Source organism: Oryzias latipes, chromosome 2 (genome assembly GCF_053564925.1).
Source record: "Oryzias latipes strain Hd-rR chromosome 2, Olatipes_Hd-rR_3.1".
NCBI lineage: Eukaryota > Metazoa > Chordata > Actinopteri > Beloniformes > Adrianichthyidae > Oryzias > Oryzias latipes.
Window position 1 is genome coordinate 16,732,893 of NC_136238.1, and position 22,983 is coordinate 16,755,875.

Genomic DNA, 22,983 nt, shown 5'->3' on the forward strand with positions numbered 1-22,983 from the left:
ACATACACACATTGTGCAGTTATTTGCTTCTTTCGCCCCTCACTTCCCAATATTTCATCTCTGACAGCTCACTTTGTGATCTCCACAAACAAGCACAATTTATTCAAAAACAACGGTCACATTTTTGGATACATTTTTTTCACAAATTAGCAGACAAAAGTAAAGTTATCCCTTTGTTTTTGTGTTAATCTCTTTTTCTAACTAATCTGATTATCTATAAATTTTTTTTCTAATCCGAGGATGAATATATTTGTCATATGTCTGTTCTTCACACAAGCCTGCTATGTTTTCTCGCTTTTCTTTTCTTTTTTTCATTTTTACAAACAGATTTATGTGCAGGCATCCCTAAAGGCACCAGCATGCTTTTGTTGACTTGTACCTCTGCCAACTCTCACGGTGAAGACTTCGACGAGCCAAATGGTCAAATACCTGAGGAGCGAGCCGTGCGGTCGGTTTACTGACACGTGAAGCGTTCAGTTAATTGGCTTCATTTGCTGCGGAGGTGTTAGAAAAGTCCAATACTAGAAAGATATTTGGGTTTTACAAACAGGAACAACTGAATATCTGTTTATATTTGTTAAATATCATTGAAAGGGAGAACGTTTTGGCCAAAATTTGGTTTGGAAGCTGTGAAACCTCAATGGTTCTGCAAAGCGTGCATAATGTTTTTGTTTTAATATTACTGAAATTTCTTTTAAGATGGTAAAAATGTAGTGAGTTTTCACAAAATAACAAAATAACTTCCACTGTATAGGAGGAATCAACCAGAAGAAGCTGTAACCAATTAAAAAACCTTGTTTGCTAAGTTTGACGAGTTCAATGACCACAAGAGAAAATGCTAATTACCTCTGGTCAGTTATTTTCTGCAAATAAAATGTGACTCTCAGTGTTTTTTTAAGGGTTGGAATGAATGCTTCATGTATGGTGTTTGTGCTTGTACTTCGTCAAACTGGAAGTCTGCTGCAGGTCTGGATCACACAAACCCTTTTAAGTCAAAATGTGAGTGAAAATTTTATTTACAATCCAAAGTAAAACCTTTGGTTTTTTTTTTGTTTTTTTCTTATCTTTTCTCACTTTTATGTGATTATTGATTTCTTTGTTGTAAATTTAAAATGTACCACTGTAAAACAAAACAATACTGATAAAAGAGGCATGCATTTTGCATAACATGCATGTTTTATTTAAACTTTAGTGAATTAAAGTGTTTGGTTCTCGGAAATGTTTTTTTAAAGTCTTATTTGTTAGATTCTATTTAGATCATTCCTGTTTTTGTTACTTCGGCTTAGTCCACACTTGTCTGTGATACAGTTTTCCCCCCATGTGGCCTGGGTGTCTCATCCAGGAATCGATACCACCACACGCCGCGGCCCTTTGCTCACACTCCAGCCGGCGGGTCAATAGAGCTCACCTGATGGCTGTTCGTTAAAGCGCCAAGCTCGGTGTTAACGGTGTCAGCTCTGATACTCCCGGCGGGCCGCGCTCTCCTAACGACCGCCCAATCAATAGCCGTCTGCCCTCTGTGCTAGCCAATCAAATTGACATCTCTTGTCGACTCATTGAACCAATGAGGAAGTCTCAGCTGTGATTCCAGCCGTCTATGAGGCTGATGACAGCAGAGAATGTACAGATGTCATTGATTTACATTTAAAAGAACACATTTATTGTTTTTCTGACCACAGAAGGGACTGGAGAAGTCGTTCATTTGTTTTTCGGACTTAATTTTTGACTATTCTGCAGACAGATTTTCCTTTTTTTTTTTTTTTGCTTCTTTTTTCCCCTTCCTCTTTTTTCTTGTGGTATGAGATATTTTTACCAGCTCCACAGGGGTTTCCCCCCTCCCCCCACTGCCTTTGTCAGCTTTTTGGGAGAGAAAAAAATTAAAGCTGGAAACAGCATTAAATAGTCCTTACTGTTCCCATTCCCCATTTCCCATGCCTCCCGCAGCCCGTCTGCAATGAAAATCCGAACACAGTTGGGAAGTCAGATTTTGGTGGATAACTTTAGCTTTAGCTGGGGTGATGGGTCCATAGCAACAATACTTTTTAGTCTTAGTGTTAAGCTATTTCAAGTTCTTTTGTCTGCCTCAGAGGTCATTTTCCCTATAAATCCCCATGTTCACGTTCATGTTCTATAAGCCTCTTTTCATGAACACCAAATATTGAATCATTTTCTGTTTTCTCCAATTTTTTATGTTACACATCAACAAGATACTCCTATATCAAAGACATTTCTGGCATGTAGATATAAGTTTTGTAGCTTTACACCTGTGTCCATAATAAAAAATGCAAAAGAGTCATTTGAGACCAATACCATTAGCTATCCAAAGTATAACATTTCTTCTTATAAACAACACATTACATTTTGTCAGATATATTAATTTACAAATTAGCAATGCTGAGCTACAGTAGGCACTGTGATGTTTTACAAAAACAGACAGCTAACAGTTCTAAATGTAACAAGAATTTTGAAGGCTTTGTCACTATCTAGGTACATTTTTCTCAGAAATAAATCAGATTGACAGTAATTTAGACCAGATTTTTGTGATGATTGCATTTCTATTGTCAGCTTGCATATGTATAATATTTCAAGTTATACCGTTTTTGTTGGCATACAAACTGGCTCATTGACATTTTTGGAGAGATTTGGATGTAATCAGCAAAGATAGATTTTTTTTTTCTAAGATGGTGACTTTGCAAGTTCCCTGCAATACGGCAACAGAAACAATGCAAAACTCTTTGTTTTTTGTTTATCCAACCTTTGGGGTTGCACGTGACTAGATCCATATGACAAAAGCCCAGCCCCGTAGGTGCAGTCCCATGGGAGAAGTTTGCAAACTTTATAGCCCTATTGTAAAAAATGCATTTGGACTATAATGTCCCACTTTGATTTTAGATGGTGCTTTGTCTTCATATGAGGAATATTTTTAGACATTTTTTGCAGCTTACTGTTTGCAAATACTAAACTTGAGGAACACCATGAACCTGCACTTTAAATTGATAAATAGGAGGTTCTCCAAATGTGACTCTAAGAAGTTTTCATTGGCTTTCAAGTGTGCATCAATTTTTGTGTTTTTGCTTAAATGGGGGTTCAACTATTGAATTGTGTATAGATAGAAAAAAAACAAAAAAAATTGATGCATTGAAATCTCTGAGTTTCATCCAAGCAGTGCTTTCTATGGTTATATTTTAATAGTGATTTATCTTTCTTGCAGTGTAATGTTGATGGACAATGTTGCAAGTTTTATTTGAGAGTTGTTAAATGCATTTTTTTTTACAAATTTCACACTATAAGTGCTGCACCTCACATTGGAATTATTTTGTTATAATAATATGTTTACATGGTAGAAATGTTTACAGTATTTTTCATCATTGCAGGCAAATGCAAAATGTGCAGGTTTAATTGACCTAAACTGTTTTGTTTCTTTTAAGTCATTGACTAAAGGGATGTTTCTCTTTTATTCACTTTTAGAATAAGCGTTTGTGTTTGCCAACTGTCCAAAATTTAGGGTTCAACCTTATAAAACCTTAAAAAAAAAAATCTTCACCAAAAAAAACTGTTATTGATGTTTAGCAATATACACACACATTTTTGGGTTCATGAAGGAAGTGGATGGGGGATGAAGAAAAAAAGATTTGGGTCATGCTGTGCTGTCCACATTGCATTCTCATTCTTCTGTGTCTATTGCCGAGGCCTCCCCATCGTCTGTTCTCCACTCCCCCTCAAAGAGATGTTTGTCCAAACCACAAGGGTCATTCAGGATGCACATATAGAGAGGACAGAGAGAAAGACGCCCTCTCTTCTGATGGGACACTCGTGGACTGAGTGAGACACTTCAGTATGCTTGAATCTCTTCTTACCAAACGAACTTTGTTTTTAATCTAAGGGAAAAAACAGGCAGAGAGCTCTTCTAATGAAGACTTTATTCAACAATTTTAAGGAAATTCACAGGGCAGACACAAGTTTTCCGTCATGTTTTTAATCAGAACAGAGAATTCAAATTCTATTCAGACAGAATGAAAATGCAATGAAATAGAAGAAAGAAATGTCCATGTAATATTCACATCAACACGTTATAAGCATCGGGATCACTGAGTATCCCATTCCATGTGTGGAGAAAAATGGGGACAGGGTTCAGGATGTAAAATTTCCGGTTACATAAACTGATAAGTCGCACCTCGTCTCTGCAGAAACGTTACATCTGAGAGGAGCTGGAGTGTTTCAGGGGAAGATGTGACATCATGCTGAGGGGAAATGAGCTGGAGCAGAGATATATTCCCGACAAAAAAAAAAATCTCCAGCTTCTATCCCTGAGCTTCACTGACAAAAATGACTTTAGGTGGTGAGGATTATGGATTAATCCATAATAACTACTGAAAAAAAATACAGCTTGTGGGCTTCTCAGTCTACTTGCAAAAGAAGCACTGTCTCCTCATCTAATGTTTTGCTAATATTTATAAATTATATCATATTTGGACCTGTATCAGTGCTGGAGAATTAATCATCATTTCTCTGACATTGCCAATCCCCAGAGTTCATTAAATAAACTACTTCTCCCACTCTTCTTTCTACAAGTTGTAGTCATTTCTCTGCGGCCCCTGCCCCGCCCTGCCTTTTCTTAATAATCTGTTTATCCGTAAGTGTCACATTACATTTGCAAAGCAGCTGGGAGGGGGTGTACACCACTGCCATCTTGTATGGAGGGGCTTGAGCGTGATTACCCGCCCTTGTATTTGGCGCGCTCTCAGACTCGTTGAATTCTTTGATCTGAACTGTCCCCGTAATCACTTCAAAAAGTCTCGCAGAGAGCGTGAGGGCTTTACAGATGGGCTTTGACTTAATTTTTTACGCGACCATTGCTCTAAATGGGAGGCAGAGAAAAAGTTACCGAAAACAGGACTGTGTGCAGAATGTCCCTTAAAATATAAAAATGTCTTTCCTGCCACAGATTTTAAGATTAAATTTTTAAATTTGCTGAACGATTTCTGATTTTACACCAAAATACTTTTATAACATGTTTCTTAAGACTTTGACAGATCTACGGGAGCTCTGAAGGGTCACACATGAAAATGATAGAAACTTAAAATTATCTGCAAAATTATTTGCAAAAGTGTGAACATATACAGCTCAAGTATACATATATATACATATATATAAATATATATGTATATATATATATACATATATATATATGATCCCTCGCTATAACGCGGTTTACTTTTCATGGTTTCGCTTCTTCACGAATTTGTATCGTGCATTGTGTTCTGCATTCTGATTGGCTAAAAAGTCACTCCGCTTCTTCTCTACCTGTGCGTCAATAACATGGAGGTTTACTATGTTCTTATCCCAAATTATAATTATATAAGTTTGCTTCCTCCCACTCCCTGTCAAGCAATCTATTGAACTGCTTGTGACAATCTTAAAAGTTAATAGCTTTGTTGTGTCATATTCCATATACTATACAAAATAACAAGTATGTTTATTTACAAGGAATAGTATTAATTGCATTATTACCTGGTGAACGTATGAGTATTTTCCAATCAATTTTATGCCATTTTATCCTACGTTTTATATGTCTTTGTATGGATGTAAACCTATGTTGGCTGGCTTGTTTGTGCATTATCCTTGCTTTAAGTGCTTGGAATAAACCATTTCCAATGCAATCCAATCCAAACGGAAACTTTCAACCTCAAACAACCAAAAAATGGTTTAGCCTCTATGAACTTTATGGGGCGGTGGGGCGGTCGACTTCTGATTGCAATAATGCAGGTTTGATTACCATCAAAGTGTCCTTGGGAAAGACACTATACCCCACCCTGCCCCTGGTGGGAGGTTGGCGCCAGTGTGCAGTATAATAGGATTTAAAAATGATTTTAAAACCTATTATAAAACAATAGACCCAAAAAATCAGTGCAAAAAGACATTTAAAACAAAGATGACATCCAAAATCACTACATATTTTTCCAATGACAAGGAAAAGTTCAGATTAAAAAGAACTGGCAAGTATTAAGGTTTGACCTATGACCTACAGTACTACTGTAATTTGATAGATAGATAGATAGATAGATAGATAGATAGATAGATAGATAGATAGATAGATAGATAGATAGATAGATAGATAGATAGATAGATAGATAGATAGATAGATAGATAGATAGATAGATAGATAGATAGATAGATAGATAGATAGATAGATAGATAGATAGATAGATAGATAGATAGATAGATAGATAGATACCTTAATAATAATGGTGAGCCATTACCATAATCCAGTGAGGGTCCTTGGGCAAGACCCTTAACGCTACTGCCTCCCTCATAACCCATAAGAGACAATGAAACACATGTCATGCCGGCTCAGATATGGTCCGGATTTGGAAAGTGGGTAACTGGAACAAGACGGAAATGGACTATATGTGAGAATAAGGTTCTGTTGGAATGCTACTACACAAGTAATTCTACTAAGAGACAATGGTTAAGTCTCTTGAAAACTGTGAATGAAGCATTGAGGGCAATTTCTTCCACAACAATCACGGAAACCAATGAACTGGTTTACACTTCAGCATCAGTGATCCTTGATATGCTTGGCTGTAAGGGCAACCATGGGAGAAAACAATACCCACCATGGAAGCAATGGTTGGAGGCTAAAATCAAGGCAGCTTGGAGGGATGTGCAATGAAAAAGCAAGTACCTAACAGCCAAACAAAAGCTCCTGGCCTTGACCAGCTGCCTAAAAAGGTAGACAGGGGGCAATGAAGCCAGACGGATTAACAGGCTGTTCCAAACTCAACCTGCGAAAGTGTATGCTCAGTAGCAGGGTCATAACAGCAGAGCAGACCCACCAAGGGTGAAAACTGAACAGTACTGGAAAAGTATGGGGAAAAAGAGGCAGCTCATGACAGGAAGGCTCAATGGCTGGTCTCTCTATGACTATGACTCAATTCCACACACGTGAATCACTGAATGCTTGAAGCTGTACAACATCAACAGAACTCTAAGAGCCTTCATAGGAAACTCAATGAAGCTATGGAAAACCATCCTTGAAGCCAATGGCAAGCCACTTGCACAAGTGTCCATCAAATGTGGCAAATACTGAGGTGATGCTCTGTCCCCACTGCTGTTCTGCATAGGTCTGAACCCCTTCGGCCAAATAATTAACAAGACTGGCTATGGATACCAACAGAAATGGGGCCACCATCAGTCACCTCCTCTACATGGATGACATCAAGAAGAACAAGCATGACATTGACTTCCTGATCCATATCACCAGATCTACAGTACTGACATTGGGATGTCATTCAGGCTCAAGAAATGCAGTCAGATGGTGACAAAGCAAGGCAAGGTAGTCCATTCAGGAGGGGCCTCACTCTCAGAAGTAACAATAGCAGATATTGAGGACAGTTACAAGAAACTTGGAATTCCACAGGCTATTGGCAACATGGAACAGGCAACAAGGAAAGCTGCAACAGCAAAATACCTCCAACGAGTAAGGCAAGTCCAGAGAAGCCAGCTCAATAGCAAGAATAAAACCCGGGCAATAAACAGTTATGTACTGCCAGTTATCAGATACCCTGCAGGGATAAAAAGATGGCCAAAGAAAGAGATGCAGACCAAAGATGTCAAGACAAGAAAGCTCCTTACCATACAGCTCAGGTGGTAATGGGTTCCATCCCAAATACAGCCTATGTATTGAGACTGTATGCTAAATTGCATCATAGGTATACCTCAGCTAAGAGAGACAAAAAGGGAATAAAACAGAAAATCACATTGTCAGATTTATAAGGAGTTTCTCTGCAAATTATGGTGGAGTATTTGCAAGATTTCTGGCTCTCAGAGACCTGTAGCTTCTTCTGCAAGAGAAGAAGTTACAGGTCTGTCTTCCACTCATTATCTGTATTAATAGCACCTGTTTGAACTTGTTATCTATATAAAAGATACCTGTCCACAACCTCAAACAGTCACACTTTAAATTCCACTATGGCAAAGACCAAAGAGCTGTCTGAGGACACGAGAAACCAAATTGTTGACCTGCACCAGGCTGGGAAGATTGAATCTGCAATACGTAAGCAGCTTGGTGTACAGAAATCAACTGTGGGTAAATAGTTAATTTCTGATAATGCACACTTGGAAGCTTAAGCAATTGCAAAATGAATAAATAAGCAATCAGTTTTTAGTACTTTATTTTGGTTATTTTTTTTATTTTGATTGCTTTTTTGACAAAAAGCGGACTTTTTGATATATGGTCCGGCGCGTTGTCACGGTAAGGTGGCAATGCGCTGAGCCGGCACTGACCTAGACTGCAACGGCAAAGGAAAGCGATATATATGCTGATCGTCACGATGGGTTAAATAAAGCATCAGTTCAGAAAGAGAGTTCACTTCTTACCGCTTGTTTTTTTGTCCAGATGACAAAGCAAAATTTTGTTTTAAAGAAGCCAGCGCAAGGAAATATAGATCATTTAAGCTACAGTACAGACCAAAAGTTTGGACACACCTTCTCATTCAAAGAGTTTTCTTTGTTTTCATGACTATGAAAATTGTAGAGTCACACTGAAGGCATCAAAACTGTGAATTAACACATGTGGCATTATATACATGAAAAAAAAGTGAAAATATGTCATATTGTAGGTCTTTCATAGTAGCCACCTTTTGATTTGATCACTGCTTTGCACACTCTTGGCATTCTCTTGATGAGCTTCAAGAGGTAGTCACCTGAAATGTTTTTCACTTTTTCACATGTGTGCCCTGTCAGGTTTAATAAGTGTGATTTCTTGCCTTGTAAATGGGGTTGGGACCATCAGTTGTGTTGTGCAGAAGTCAGGTGGATACATAGCTGATAGTCCTACTGAATGGACTGTTAGAATTTGTATTATGACAAGGAAAATGCAGATAAGTACAGAAAAACAAGAGGCCATCATTACTTTAACAAATGAAAGTCACTTAGTGCGGAAAATTGGGAAAACTTTGAAAGTATCCCCAAGTGCAATCACAAAAACCATCAAGCGCTGCAAAGAAAGTGGCTCACATGCAAACCGCTCCAGGAAAGGAAGACCAAGAGTCACCTCTGCTGCGGAGGATAAGTTCATCCAAGTCACCAGCCTCAGAAATGGCAGGTTAACAGCAGCTCAGATTGGAGAACAGGTCAATGGCACACAGAGTTCTAGCAGCAGACACATCTCTACAACAACTGTTAAAAGGAGACTGTTTGAATCAGGCCTTCATGGTAGAATATCTGCTAGGAAACCACTGCTAAAGAAAGGCAACAAGAAGAATAAACTTATTCGGGCTAAAGAGCACAAGGAATGGACATTAGACCAGTGGACATCTGTGCTTTGGTCTGATGAGTCCAAATTTGAGATTTATGGTTCCAACCACCGTGTCTTTGTGCGACGCAGAAAAGGTGAACGGATGGACTCTACATGCCTGGTTCCCACCATGAAGCATGGAGGAGGAGGTGTGATGGTGTGGGGGTGCTTTGCTGGTGACAGGGATTTATTCTAAATTGAAGGCATACTGAACCAGCATGGCTACCACAGCATCTTGCAGCAGCATGCTATTCCATCCGGATTGGATTTAGTTGGACCATCATTTATTTTTCAACAGGACAATGGCCCCAAACCTACCTCCAGCCTGTCTAAGGGCTGTTTGACCAAGGAGAATGATGGGGCGCTGCGCCAGATGACCTGGCCTCCATAGTTTCCAGACCTGAACCCAATCGAGATGGTTTGGGGTGAGCTGGACCGCAGAGTAAAGGCAAAAGGGCCAACAAGTGCTAAGCATCTTTGGTAGGAGCTGCACGATATGAGGAAAACTCGCGATATGCGATATTAGAGATTAATATTGCGAGAACGCTATAATTTGCGGTATATAAACAAATAACAAAATAACCCAAAACATCATTACCATTTCATTGTAACAGTTTAAAAATTATACTCCAAATGACCCTCGTCGACATAAGAGACAAACATCTAAGATAATAGGCCTCCATCCGATTGGTCAAATGCATAAAGGGATTTATTTGATTCCTTAAATGCTTCAAGCATAAGGTTGTATTAACACATAAGGTTTACGATTTATTGAGATTTTCGCTGTCTTTTGCGATATGCATATTGCAGAGCTGGATATTGCGATAGCGATAAATTACAGTGCAGGCCTAATCTTTGGAAACTCCTTTAAGACTGTTGGAAGACCATTCCAGGTGACTACTTCTTGAAGCTCATCAAGAGAATGCCAAGAGTGTGCAAAGCAGTAATCAAATTGAAAGGTGGCTACTTTGAAGAACCTACAATATTACATATTTTCAGTTGTTTCACACTTTTTTGATATGTAGATAATTCCACATGTGTTAATTCATAGTTTTGATGCCTTCAGTGTGACTCTACAATTTTCATAGTCATGAAAATAAGGAAAATATTTAAATGAGAAGGTGTGTCCAAACTTTTGGTCTGCACTGTATGTGATCAGAACTTATTTTTTAGGTGTGCATTATCACTGTGGATTTTCACATTTTAATCCACACCAAGCAGCCAATCAGAATCGAGTATTCACCCTGATCATAGTATAAATCCAAAGAACTCCTGCTGTAACGTATGGGGTGAAAACATGCTTTGGGGCTGTTTTTCAGCAAAGGAACCAGGATGACTGATCCGTGTAAAGGAAAGAATGAATGGGGCGACAGGCCTCTGACATTCCACCAACTCGAGAATGTTAAACCAATCCTGAACCAATCCTGCTTAAAAAGGTACAATTTATAGTTTGTTTGGTCTTCGTAATGTATACCATGCTGAGATAAGGTCAATTTTTATTCCATTAATAGCCCTTGGGAATACCTTGTTGGTACAAAATACTACTTTTATGCCTGTTAAATTACCTTTTTTTTTTTTTACAGTTGTAGTTAAAGAAATGGAAATGAATTATGTGTCTGCTGCTGGTAACAAAGTGCCTAAAGATACAATTTAAAATTGGTTTTCTGCAATGTGAAGACACGTTTCTGGCTCATCCCTTGAGTTTGGGTTCTTTTAATGCTTGGATGAATCATAGGTCAGTGTTAAGTGGCTTAAAAAAATTAAGGCTTTAGAAACTGATTTTTCTTAAACATATCACTTCTTATTCCATTATTATTCATGTGACTGATCTAAACTGTGATGCATGAAGACTGTCATTGTACTGTTTGTGCCATTAACATCATTAGCGAAGCAACACTTGGATGAAATCATGCAGGCGTGTTGTGGGCAGACGACCTTCCTCAGAGTGCGAGCAGGGGTTTGCTGTAGAACCTGACATAATGAAGCGCATCGGTGTAATTCCACCTTGAGCAAAAGCACCTGTGTGGGCGTGCGTGGCCTTACAATTACATCAGTTTATGGCCATCTTTCTGTTTTCCTGTTTGGTCATTACCGCCTGAGCTGTATGGATTCTGTTCAGTCACATGTGTATATATTAATAATTCCCCGCTCAGTGGGCCTTTGTAGGGTTGAAGCTGCTTGTCTTCCTCCTTTTCTAACATACAAGGCTGGCCTTTTGGTTTATTTTAATATTTTGCCCTCGAGAATCCCCTCCCTCTCGATCTGGGGGTACGTGGGCTCTTACTCTGTTTGCATTGGATGGATGGATGAATGGATGGACAGACAGATGAAGGTGGAGGCAGTGTCAGTGGCAGAAGGGGGAGGTGAGGAGCAACCCCCCACCACCGCCACCACCCTCCCACTTCTTGCTCGCTCCTCTCTTCAACAATAGCATTTGCATATTTTTATACTCCGTCTTCCTCTGCTTCTCTCAAAGAAAACAGCCTGGAGCGTGAATACTCCAGCAGCAGGCGTACTGAGGAAAACGGAAGCCGGGGAGACGGCTGTCCGCTTTTTCTTGCACACACACATGCAAGGCAAGGCCCTTACCTCCAGAGACTCAGCATCCATTGGGGAAGATTGGGGACTGGGAGGGGTGTCATAGAAGGAGCAAAGTTAAGAGTGTGTGCGTGTGTGTGGTGTATGGGTGTGTGTGTGTGTGGTGTGTGAATAGAGGGTGTTGCTCTCCTAAAGAAGAAGGGACAAAGGAAAATGTTACAGTTAGATAGACACACTGCATGTTACGTTCACAAGGAAAACCCATTAGAAGCATTTATACTTATATTGTAGGTTCTTTGATACAATAATACTTTTACAGAGCTTCAAAAATTATGTTTTTATACCACATGCCTGTAAGGTATCTGAGCATGCAAGGCATTTTAAAGTCTGAATAAGACATATAGACTTTCTCACTGTTGTTTTATTATGTGTTATAACTAAAACTAGGGCTGCACGGTGGCGCAGTGGTTAGCGCTCTTGCCTCACAGCAAGAAGGCCCCTGGTTCAATTCCCAGCTGGAGGACCTGAAACAGAACATCAATGTGTGGAGTTTGCATGTTCTCCCTGTGCATGCTTGGGTTCTCTCCAGGGTCTCCAGCTTCCTCCCACTGTCCAAAAACATGCTTCATAGGTTAATTAGCGACTCTAAATTGTCCCTAGGTGTGAGAGTGAATGGGTGTGTGATTGGGGCCCTGCGACAGACTGGCAAACTGTCCAGGGTGTTCCCTGCCTTTGCCCACAAGCGGCCGGGATAGGCTCCGGCAGCCCCGTGACCCCGAAAGGGATAAAACGGTAGATGATGAATGAACTAAAACTAGTTTGTTTAGTAGAGTACTATTCATCTTTGCTTATTATTTTATATCAAATTCTCATTGATGTTTAGATTAGGCTGTCCATTCATTTAACCTTTTAGAATGCTTACATTTATTAAGCTTAAAAACTTTTAAAGATTATAAACAAATGATCTTAATTAATAATAACCCCCTGGCTTGTTCTTTTTCTGTTATGGTATTGCACTGTTTTGTATTGGATCGTTGTGATCAATAAAGTTCTTGGGGGGGAATAAACACAATTTTTATTTAAAAATTCTACATCTACATGAACATATTTATCTGTTTTAAACTGACCACTTAATATTAATACTTTTAAATAATAAGACACAAATTCAGATGTAAAATTTTACCAGAGGGTTTTGGACATTAGAATTTTCCATGGGCTCATTAATCCTACACAGTGTTACGCAGGAAGTTGTGGAAAGTTAAAGACAGATACATACATGTTAGTTTAGGATATTTAGACCAGATCTTATAAAAACTTCATAAAGTTTGTGTTAAATGTGAAGATAAATCTTGCTAGCACCAGTGCCATAGTGTAAGATACCGTTTCTACATTAACATCACAGTTAAATATTATAAGGTAATATTGATTAAGCTAAAGTAGATTAGTTAAATGCATAATGCACAATGCCTACTGATATAAACATGTCATACTATCACACTTTTGGTACCCCTCTGTACCCAAGACTAAACTGACTGACATGGACTTAAAAACTGCTTGAATTTAATTGTTAAATAGAAATCAATAATCCTAATTCTAACTGCCAGATTAAACTGCAGGAAAGCATTGACTAGTGAATGTATGAGTTTAAGAGGTAATACCACAGATGTTTAAGGAGCTACTCTGAAAGACTATGATTTAAGATGTTTATATGAATCAGGAATTTTGAACTGCTGTTATTACTTTACCATGTCTTCATGTAACACATAATGTAAAATTCAGAGCAATATACAGAGCTTGAGTTTTTCACCTACACCACTTGCCCAATGATAGATTTTATGAATTATTACCAACAACTTAATCAATTTTTACCATCTGTGCTTCACAACCTTCAATTAAAAACACAAGATAGACAGACACAATACAGTGTAACACACTAAATTAATTCTCTGACTCCTTTTTGCTTTCTGATTTTAGCTAAAAAGATTATAGATTCAATAATTCTTAATCCACAGCTTGAGCAAAACCGATATATTTCATTTATTTAGTGTTTTTGTCATTTTATATTTCACTCTAATGGAATGTTTTCAACCAGTAATAAACTACTCTGAGCTTTTTAAATTCCCAATCAAATAATATTTTATCTATTGTAAACGTCTACCCAGTGGTCTTTGAATTATGATTATACTGTTTTAAGCTAAAAATCAAAAAACCTTGGTCATTTTCTAAGGCATAGTTTCTGCAGAATAGCAGTTGTTTCTCAGAAAATTCCATTTGAAATTGCATGGAGTAAGCCTTTACTGATTTCCCATTATTCCTTTGTTTACACTCTCTCCTGGTAGCTTATAGCGCTTCACAATCCCAAGCTAAAATTGGCATTAGAACAAAAATTGTGAACAATATCGGGGCTATCAAGCCATACAGTTTTGAGCCAGATGCCAGCTCAGATAAGGAAAACGAAGACGAAAATGAATCTATTTGTCTGCAAGTGGGTGTATCGGAATGGAGCAGATCAGGGGGCTTGTGGCCCGTAAATTTTAGTTAATACGTTACAACTACAAGCTATTTAAAACAGCATTTCGTATTCTTTCGATTGACCATGATTTAAATAAAGAAATACTCAGAAATTGAATTTTAATCTTAAAATTTTTGATGATTGTCCTCCATTATGAGAAAAATGCATGTTAAAAATAACAAAAGACATAATTTTCATTGGAGTGGGTCTTTAAGTAGTTCAAAGCAACTTATAGTACTATCTTGATGACAAAACGAATGTCAACATTTTCAAGCACGTCCAGCTTGATTACATCAAACCATTAATATTAGTGGTTTTAAAAATCTCAAATTTGTTGGTTTTTTTCTGACTTTAAAGAGCAGTAGGAAACAATTGAGAGATACCAAAAACATTTTTGTTAAAGGGAAATTAACATATATAGGTAAATAAAAAGTTTTTCATTTTGCCCCTCATTATGCTTCCATTTTGCACTTTGGTAAATCATAAAACTGTTAAAGGTTACTGGTGACTTTACTAAAATTGAAATGTATTATTGTAAAGTCAATTGTACTTTTCATGGATGTATTCTGTAAATAAGCTAATCAAAAAATAACCATTGCTTTAATAAACTATTAAATGTGATGTGCGTTCAAGAACGCATTAAAAAATCTGTCAGAACACTATTGGTAGACATCTAATATAGTAACAAAATAGAATTGTCTGAGTTGTCCAGTAGACATCTACATCAGATGTATATTAGTTAGCTAATATTCATCTTGTGTCTGGAGGGTACCACATGTCCGCCACCTAAAGTTGGAAGAGGCTTGATTCAAAATGTTGTAAATCTGGCGAATCTTACTCCAGGTTTTTTTTATTTCTCAGCTCTATTCCAATAAATGACTGGCTTAGTGTCAAAAATTCCGGCCGGGCACAAACTGCAATTTTTAATTTCTCCTCTGTGATAAACAATTGGCACTTCATTGAAATAAAAGGGACGCCACGGATACATCACTACATAATCCGAGCCCTTGATTGTTCACCTGGTTTAATTTACGACACACGATCAATGGCCATGTGTATTGCACATAAGGCCAGACAACGGTCATAAAAACTTGCATAGCTGCGCACGAACGTGAGGGTTTTGAACACATAAACCCAAATCTCGTGTTTACAGATGTTTTTATAGATTTTCAATGGAAGTGGCAGCTTGAATGTGCATTGCCAAGTTGTTTCTCTTTCGGCTTTTCCCATCTGGGGTCGCCACAGCGAACGAGTCGCATGAGAAACTTGGCAATGTTTTACGCCGGATGCCCTTCCGGCCGCAACCCTCTCAAAGCAACCGGGCTTGGGACCGGCATAGAAGTAGAGAAGGGAACAGGGAGCAGCCCGGAGTTGAACCTGGGTTTCACGGATGGAAGGCACCGCAAACCAGCACGAGCTAAACCGGCTCCCTTGAATGTGCATTGCCAAGGGGAGTCTGAATGTAGCTTAACTATAAAGCAATCCTCGCAGGAGTTAAACTCCATATGACTTAAGATCAACAAAAAAGGACTATCCATATTTGATTGACCATTGTCAATCAAACCACACCAGTGGAAAGCAAAGCACAAAAAGAGGTAAAAAAGAGTCAAAACAAAAAGTTAAAAAAATATATTGTACTTTTACTCTCTAACTGGGCTGAATCTGCTTGATATCTGATGGTAATTAACATCACTCTGGCTTGCTCTTACAGTGATAATGGGTGTTTGAGTTCAGCATTATACCTGTGTGAAAGTGTTTAAGACACAGTGAAATCCCTGAGGGAACAGTGCAGCATTACGTAATGCCGTCATTCTAACTTTTTGGTGTACAAGAGTGCACATCGTTTTTTAAACCAGTGCTGCCGTGGCAGACGCTGACAATGCACAGCGACGTGAGTTAGTCATTGTAGGGAGGATTTGTGATTGTGGACTAATCCAAGGAGGACTCAGACAAACACATCCGTGCAAAACGCAGTGGGCTGAATGTAAAAGCAGGCGTAACTGCAGAGAATGCTTCGCTAAGCTTCCGTTTCACTTTGTGGTTACACTTAGAGAATAACTAGATGCATAGCGCTGTGCACAAGAGAGCTGCGTGTAATTTCATTTTACAAGACAAGCCCGCATTATCTAAAGTTCAAACAGACAAAGGCAGATTCCCTGTGGAAGATCTTGATTTAAAACTTGTTGTAACACTACTGCTTTGAGTCTTTTCCCTGGTTTTAATAGAAAGACAGTTACAAGCAGCATGTCTTAAAGCCAAGCATGTGTGCTGACATATGCTAGGAGAATAAGTTGAGCTTTGTCCCAAAAGGATTGCCTGTGACGTGTTAAATGTGACACTACCTTTCACACAGTATGAAAGATGTGAAAACTATTTATATCAAGACAAGAAATAAACTTAAATGCAGTTTTGAAAACAATATTAAGGAAAAGACACTGTAACTGTATAGTTGAATTCAGAACGCAAATTTTTTGGGCCCCTTCCTTAATAACCCTAAAAAAACAAAAATGATTCCACGCATCTTTGTTTAATTCTTCTCCTACAATTTGTTTCGATGAGAAACTGAAGGAAAACGGTTTGACTCCAGATCAGTAACATACATTGTTTCCAGCCGGGCTTGGAGCTAACGCTGGGTTGGTGCACTGGGTGTGAGCTCAGATGGGGTCGGCAGCCAGTTTTCAACCAAAGCCGCTTTTGTGGTACTGTCGGGTTGAACGCTCACACCAGGCCTGGACAAAGAAGGTGGGAGGGGATTGGAAGGGGGAATATGAGCGAGCAGCAGCTCTGCGAAGCAGTGAGGAGGGGGAGTGTGAGGCTGAGTGTGGTCAGTCATGCTTCCATAGAGGCTTTTGCAGTCGTCACACTTCCAGAAAACTCGTCTGGTTTCTCAACTGGAGACTGTCAGATGAAAGGAGGTCGCGAAGAAATTTGTGACTTTTATCTGATTCTGTGAATATGTGGAAGAATTAAGCGGCAGAAAAATAGAATTAATTCACAACTGAAGTGAAAACCAGTGACAAAGTGCTGCAGAAAACTTGGGATGAACTATTTTGACTTTGCAACACATGACCAATGATCAGTTGAAGTCTGGACCAATGAAAAACATTGTTATCCATTTTTTATTGGTATAGTTCCGATTTTTTTTCCAGTTTTTAAGGGATATTACTTAAACTAGTGGCTCTGTGATAAAATAAAGACATTATAAAAGCAGCTTTGTGTAACATTAAAATGTCTTATCTATGGAGGTTGACTAAACCAGGTACTTTATGAAAAATTGTTTCATGTTGTCTTTTCATCATCAAAATACAGAACGAATGTAATCCCTGAACGGCACAGACTCCAACTGTAACGTTTTTTTAGATTGGAGTGTAAGTTTACTTACTTTAAAGATAATAATTAAAAAAAACTAAATGATGAATATAAATGTTTTGTCTTGTAATTTTCTAAACTTCTAAAACTAAATTAATAAGGAAATTCATTTAATTTAGGCTAATTATATTAAATTTATGGTTCAAAAATATTTTAATGTATGTTGGCCTTAATAAATCTTTGTGACTAACAAGAGCTGGGGGTTTCATACACTTTCTATACTTTTCACATCGCTAAAAATGTTTTAGTTTAAGCCTTGATTTGTTAAAAACACAGCATTAAATCGGGAACATTTAGAACAGGCAAAGCTTTTTCCTACGTAGACATTTTTCCATCATCATGTTTGTGATCCATAATAAGTTTCTGCTCTATACTTTTTTCCCTGAGGCTGCTTTCACGACAGAGGTTTTCGAAATGTCCTGAAACGTTTCTTGATTTTTTTTCACATGACATTCATCATCGCGGTTTATTTCAAGTTTTGCTGCAATTTTGTTCTAGAAAATATAGACTGCAAATTTGGAATCAAAGTAGTCGTAGTTGATGTATGTGTCTGTTCTTAATTTGATGTGAGAAAAAGTTTGAAAATATTAGAAGAGTTGGGGACTATTAAACTTGACTGACTCAGACAAATGCAAATGAATTGAATGCACACACTTTTGCACTTCACACAAATTTTAGCCCAAATTTTGTAGCTGGCTCATGCTACGTTCATAACACAAACATTCAGTTAATTAAAATAGCAAAACTATTTTTTACACCTATTATTATGAGCCCCTTAACTCGCTATCTTACTTCTTCTATATTCTATTCATATTTTTACTCTGTTGGTGGTTATCAATATTGCCCTCTACTGGTAAAATGTATAAATTAATTTAATGTTGGTAATTTATTTTTTATTTTGCCACAAGTTGTAAATATTTGAAATTTAAAAGCTAGCAAATTTGTATTTTTATGAGTGCTACAAACAATATTTAAGTGCACTGGTAAGAAAAAAAATCTAAACTTATAGTGATACTTGAGACCACATAAGTAGTTGTAATCAAATATTTGACCTTTTATACATTGTGTTTTGCTGGGTATATATCAAACTTTACAAAGGTTATCAGGCTTTTTTACCCAAATAATTCAAAACTGGGATTGGTGACCTTTTCCAAATCAAGAACTGTCCACGTACAGTAAATTTGACTGTTGAGAAAAAATAAACAGATCTAGAAAAAGTTTTATTTTTTTTTGCTCTTTTCAAAGATTTGTCATATACAATTCTAATAATAGTAAACACAATTAGGTAGCCAAGACGTTGTATTGCAGCACTGACTGGCGCGTAGTAGGAAAAATATCATAACTTCTAAATACCACCAACATGGCTGACAAAGGATGATTACATCACCTCTGCATTCTCTGCGTTACTTCATCCAGCTGCATGCCTCTAGTTTATCTACTCTGGATTAGTGCAGGAGCTGCGAGGAGTGGAGGAGGAGGAGGGAGAACCATGTAAAAGATGTATGTAAACCCATTTCCAGACAAATGGGCCTGACTGTAAGGCAACGCAGAGAGGTGCCATAAGCGTCCGGCATGCATAATGCCCACATGAATCAAGGCGTGCAGGCTGCCACACAAGCGCGTGGATGAATAACACGTGTCAGCCACATCATCAACAACAGCATGCGACCCCAATACTGAAACCATCAACTCTCAAGCTGCAAAAACAAAAGAAAATTCAACTGGCAGGGCCGAGTTAGTTAGTAGTTGTGAAGTTCAAGTCACTTGAACTCTGTATGAGCCGGAAATAGTTTTTAAAATAAAATAAAAACAAATATGAGCACATTTTAATGCAGATTGATGTAAATGAAAGAATGATTCAGTATTTTTATATTTTACGAAACTTTGGACCTTTTTCCTAACAGATGCACCAAATATTTTAGGACGATTTCCTTTCAAGTAATGTATTACTAATAGTAGAAAGACCAATTCTTAAGCTTCAGATTAATCTTGTAGCTTTTAAAAGTACAGCACTACGCTCTACAAGTGGCAGTTTTAAACAACATAGGCTCACAGATCGCCTCACATGTGTTGCACGCATGCAGGCAGGCCTGCTTCACCCTGAGAGGCCTGGCTTCAAGTCAGGGCCCCAACAGCGACTCCGGCTGCCCCCCGAACCATGCGAGCAGCGACAGTATGCAAACAAACAAATGTGTTTGCTCGCTTTCAAGAGCTCCGCTGTGATGCAGCAGGCCCATCATTTACTGTGGATTGGGGGCTGAATCTGTGCAACAACGTGGTGCCCATAAAGACCATCATGAATATCAAAAACAGCACATAAGGGGAAGTTACAGCCCTATTATTTTATTTGCATTACCTGGAACAGGCGGCGGATCGGCTGGCTGTATTTACTGCCTCATCAGCAGCCTGTAAACATTTGCTGATTTATTAGGCAGCCAGGCTTTGCCCCAACAACGCACATAATCACAGAGCAAACAGTGTTTTCTTCTTGCTCGGGGGTTCTGCAGGAGATTGACTGGAATTGGGTGACAGATGGAAGATCTTAAAGGATTTTGGGGGCGTTCAAATGCAGCAGTCAGTTCTATCAGTGAGGAATGAACTTGCAAAAACTGGATGCATTAAAGCTGAGCAAAAAGTAAAAAAAAACAAAAAGAAGAGAAAGAGGGTGACCCAAAGGTGCTCCGAGCTTCTGTTATCCAATTTTACTAGGATTTGCAGTGATTTGCGACCCCCCATCCCCCAAGGGAAATAAATGCTTTGATTAATGTAATCCTGGGCAGGAAGGTGCTACATTCCCCCTCCTTCCCTAAAGCCTTCTATCCTCTGGGACCGCCACTGTTTGACAAACAAAAAACACAGAGATGCAACTAGGTATTTGATTTTTAGATGTTTCTACTTCAATTATTAATGCCTCTGCTTCATGCCACTGAATCATTCTTGATTAAGATGGTGACGCAAAACAATATTTTTTTTTTCTAAATTGCATAAACAATCAATAACTTCGTCTCAAGGTAATATTTGTTTTTAAATGTTACTTAAAAAATACTTTAAGTGTTGTTATCTTGCATTTTTCTTTACTTCAATTTGTTGATTTTCAATCAAAAATCAATACCTAACACTCTGCAGGCAGCATTCAGAAAGAGCTCTGTCTAAAAACGCTCCTGTGGAGGAGAATATTTCATGTAAGTCTTTTTAATTAACGGTGTACATTATTGTTTTAAGTCTTCTGGGTTGATTTCTGCCTTTAAATCGACTGGACACGCTTCCCGAATGTGGGATTAGAGCTTGCACTGAGGGGAAGAAAATAAATTCTGATGCCCACAGGCAACTTTAGGAGTGCAATAATTAAAATGAAAAATGCATTTAATGTGGCTGCAGCTGTAAAGTTCTTCAAAAAATCTGCTTTTATGGTGCTAAATATTATAATAAAAAAATTTTTTTACTGACTTTGCTTATCATATGAAAATGGAATCTGGCTTATTCTGCAAGAAAAAGGGGGACACAACCTGCATTCAGCTAGGCCAGGGCATGGCTGAAACTATCCTCAGAAGCACGGAGTCTCAGAGGGAGTCTTAACGCGCAGGTGATGTCTAAATCTCACAATGCAGGCGTTTGAGCGTGGAGCAGCTGCTGGAAAACACTGAAAAGAGGCAAAGCAGAGGCGCGCACGCAGTGAGGGATGACATAAGAGCGCTGTCAAAGTGCTAAAGTGATCTTTTCAGCGAGGAGGAGCTCAGTTGGTGAATGGATTTCACTTTTTTTTGTTTGTAATTCTCCTTTGAGGAAGCGCGACACCTAGTGGCGGAAATGAATGGGTAGTTTTCGGGGTAAAAACGTTGAATTTTGACTTAGTCGTTAACTTTTTTTTTTTTTTTTGGTGCTACTGATGCGTGATGCGCGCACTTTTTCCCCTCGTGCGCTAAGGCGCGCAGCTGAATGCGGCCAGTGTTCCCCGGCTTTTATGGCGCTCACCATGGATACGGAGTGCGGGGGCTTAGACACGCAGCGGCCGGGGAGGGAGCTCTTCTCGCGGGGGAGCGATCCGAACCACTGAGCGTCAACTTTAAAGAGAACTTCACCCGATCAATTTCTCTGAACCGATTTGATGCGTTCGCGGAGCCTCCGGGATTATCAACTTCTCTTTTGGTTTCACCTCTCCTGTTGAAAATGGAATCGTCTTCTGTCCGTACAAAAGAGCGAATTTATCCATGCGCTGTTATTTATGTCTAAATGAGTACATATAAGAAATGATGCGCAAAGTTTCCCTCAAAAACGTGGGAAATGCGGCTTCAATCAAAAAATGGAGGGAAGAGAAGCAGCGAGAAAAGAAGAAAGAATTACTCAAATGAACTGTTGACTCACCTCCTGTCCAAGAAAAGCAAGAAAATCTTCACTTCCTTCACACCGTCAATGTTATCTCCCCCTTTTTCCCCGCGACTCTCCGCTCCCTCAGATTTTCTTTCCTCTAACTGAGCAGGAGCTCTCCTCGGCTGCCGCTATTATTTTCACTAAAATATATGAAAATTTATGCAAATGAAAATCAGCACTAACTGTTCGTCTCTTGTTATACTTGGGGATGATTTTTTTCCCTCACCCCCCTTTTCTTTCTGTCTGTTTTTTCCTCCCTTTGCATACAAAATAAATGAACTCCCCCAGCGGGAAACTTGAGGACATTTCCCTTTTTTATAATAAGAAAATAGAGGAAAAAAACACAGAGGATGCAGAACTGGCTTTAACTGCACGTTTACCACTACTTTTGCTTGCGTTTGCGCTTTAAGAGCAATTTATACAAATCCATACTATATATTAATGAACAGGAAAGGGGGGGGGGGTCCCAATGGATTTGGTCCCTGTCTATTAAATGTAAACAAACTCCACGAGGCTCCAAATCAGGTTTTGAAGAGGAAAGGTTTGGGAGATAAAAGGCCTCCCTCGCACCTTTTACATGACATGATCAATATTTTTGCATTTTTAGCAATAGTTAAAAGCTTTTTTTGTGAATTATGTTTGCCAAAAAAGAATTATATATTAAATGTCTCTCCTATTTCATGTAAAGCACAAGATATCTTGTTTTTATCATTTTTTAAGTGTCTTTAAGCCGTTATTTATCATAAAAACGTTGCCTGCTTGTCCTGGGCCATAGTTGTATATTTTTAACAACCTATCCCACTTTTAAACAATGCTTTAGTTGTTTAAAAAATGGAATAGCCAACGTGAAATTCCTTAATTGTTGATGATATTTTTCCTAGTTTTATAAATGTACAAG

General features: G+C 38.5%; 1 long non-coding RNA gene across 1 annotated transcript; it reads right to left on the reverse strand.

The window, feature by feature from the left end:
• Positions 1–295: 295 nt before the first annotated feature.
• Positions 296–22,866, reverse strand: LOC110016224 (uncharacterized). The gene is made up of 2 exons (XR_013648381.1): positions 11,888–22,866; positions 296–7,723 (listed from the first exon to the last, which is right to left on the reverse strand). It is a non-coding gene; the product is annotated as an uncharacterized LOC110016224 (long non-coding RNA).
• Positions 22,867–22,983: the final 117 nt, after the last annotated feature.